Source organism: Lutjanus erythropterus, chromosome 7, assembly GCF_056507025.1.
Source record: "Lutjanus erythropterus isolate fLutEry1 chromosome 7, fLutEry1.hap2, whole genome shotgun sequence".
NCBI lineage: Eukaryota > Metazoa > Chordata > Actinopteri > Lutjaniformes > Lutjanidae > Lutjanus > Lutjanus erythropterus.
Window position 1 is genome coordinate 2644985 of NC_139323.1, and position 2518 is coordinate 2647502.

Sequence of the window (2518 nt, forward strand, 5' to 3'; positions counted from 1 at the left end):
AATTGCTGGGTCACAGGGCGTAGCGAACCAAGGAAGTAGAATTACTGAAGTGAGCATGCTGTACTGAATGGTCCAGGGCTCAGGACAAATAGTTCTGAACTGAACTACGTTGGGATCTATTGAACTAGACTAGCTTGCTGTAGTAGTAGTAGTTAAAAGGAGTTTCACGTCCACAAGCAACAACAGAAAAATGCTGCTTACCTATGGATGCAACAGTATTAATGATTTTATTTAATATATAATAACATAACAGTGCATGTACATTTATATTGTGCTAATAATACCTCTGTAGTTGTAATATAAAGTTAAAGGACCAGTGTGTAATAATTACAGGAATTTATGTACATAAATGAGATATATTATATATAAGTATGTTATTTATTATTATCAATCAACGTAAACTCATAATCAATATGTTCCCGTTACTTTAGAAATAGCCATTTATAGTTACATACTGTCGGGTCGACTTACAGAGATCATCATCCTGCGCCGTCTACAGCAGCGCAGAGCGGACAAACTGCACTAACAGTGAGTCTTGGGAAGCCCATGGCGACCTTACGTAGACGCCGCATCGTAAACACGGAAGTAGACGGGGAGGATAGACGCGGGTGATTGCTGGCAGACCATTTAGCGTTGTGAACCTTGACTGGCACAGTTTTGACAAATGGAGGATCATACATACACTGTACCAGAACAAAAAGCAGCGGACAGTGAATCCCCGTCATCCAAGAAGCGGAAACGTGAAGAAAGTAAACACAAGCATGACAGGAAACGGCAAAAACACGAATCAACATCAGCATAGCGTTTACACGATGGAAATCGCTGATGGAGGACAAACGTTTTCACAGTGATGCTGAGGTTGCCTGTTTTCTGCTGGACAGGTAATTCATCCTACACACATAATTGTAGTTTGTTGTGAGATAGCTTTCGCTCGCCATTTTGTCCGCTGACGGCCACCGTACTCTTGGTGAGAGAGGGGCGGTGTCGGGGTAAATCCTCTTAGTTGCAATCTAAGGTTTGAACGCTAGATGCCACTGGAAATCACACACTTCTCCTTTAAATACAGAATTTTTACTTGTTAACTTACATTGCTGCAAGAGTATTTTTACTTTTTTCATCCAACACTACATATATAATACAAATTTAACATGAGGTAAGTTACCCCCTCTATGATGTTGAGAGATAATTTAATAATGTGATGTAAATGATCCAGAAATGTAATATTATTGTATTAGTGTCTATGCAATTCTGGTCTATTTGCTGTACATCTCTCTAAAGCATTTTGTCAATTTACAACAGTAAGAGTAATTTCATCTCCCTCACTTGTTTTTTTGATTTTTTTTTTCCCCTCTCTTCCTCTCTCCCTCATCTGATCTCTGTCGGGATCTGATGTCGTCATGCTGTGCCATTGCTTCCATATGCCTCTCCAAGATGATAGCCACTAGGCAAATCACTGGCTCTCCCATTGGCATGGAAATGAAAAAGACTGTTGGAAAAATAAGGAGTCTATCCAAGATCTTTCCCAGAGTAATTCACTGTCTGTCTGCAGCCCTTACAGCCTGGTGGACAAAATAAAAATAGATTGAGAAGAAATGATGTAAAACCTTGTCTAATGGCATCAAATTACCAAGGCCAAGACTTCAATATACGGTTTACTGAGAAATCTTTCTGGACAGGAAAATAGGTCAGCAGGGAGAACATTTTCACATCAGCACTAAAATGAGTCAGTTATTACAGAGCCTTTCTGTCTTTTTGTGTACAGCCTGTTTAAATTAGTCCTTCAGCTAAAGAAGGCCCCTTTACACACTGCAGTTTTGGGTGTTCAATCAAAAATGGTGGTCCTAGTTGACACTGTAGCCAAGTTAGAACTCCAGTAACTGCTACCTTGGAACCCATTTGTTGTTTGCTGTTTGTTGTTTTCAGCTCAGCATTCAACACAATTCCCCTGTGAAAGTGACTGCCAAACTTAACACTTTGGAGTATCACACTCTGCAACTGATTATTGGACTTCCAGATCACAGACAGTTGGGATTGGTGGTCTCACCTCCTCCACTCTTGTGCTCAACGCCATAGCCCCCCCAGGGCTGTGTACTTAGCCCCCTCCTGTTCGTGCTGTACATCCATAATTGCAGCCCCCAACATGGAGAGAAGTCTGCTGTGAAGTTTGGAGATGACAGCACCATCATGGGCCTGATCTCAAGCAATGACATAGAGGATAGAAACGGATAGAAACAGAAATGAGGCACACACCCCTGTCAACATCCGTGGAGCTGAGGTGGAACAGGTGAACAGTTTTAGGTTCCTGGGAATCAGCATCAACATTCAAAATTTAGAAATCAGAAGAGCAGGAATCTCATGCCTAGTTAGTTAAATCATACAGAGGAGAGAACATGATTGGTACCCATCTAGCAAGCATCGGTGATGTCAGTGAGGTGAGGTGCCAGTGCAAAACCCAAAGGATACTAAAAGATAACACCCAGCCACAGCCTGTTTACATCGCTACCATCTGTCAAGAGAT

General features: G+C 41.5%; 1 long non-coding RNA gene across 1 annotated transcript; it reads left to right on the plus strand.

Moving 5' to 3' along the window:
* The first annotated feature begins 302 nt into the window (after window positions 1–302).
* LOC146323416 (uncharacterized) lies at window positions 303–1068 on the plus strand. The gene is made up of 2 exons (XR_014771174.1): window positions 303–461; window positions 500–1068. It is a non-coding gene; the product is annotated as an uncharacterized LOC146323416 (long non-coding RNA).
* The last annotated feature ends 1450 nt before the right edge of the window (window positions 1069–2518 follow it).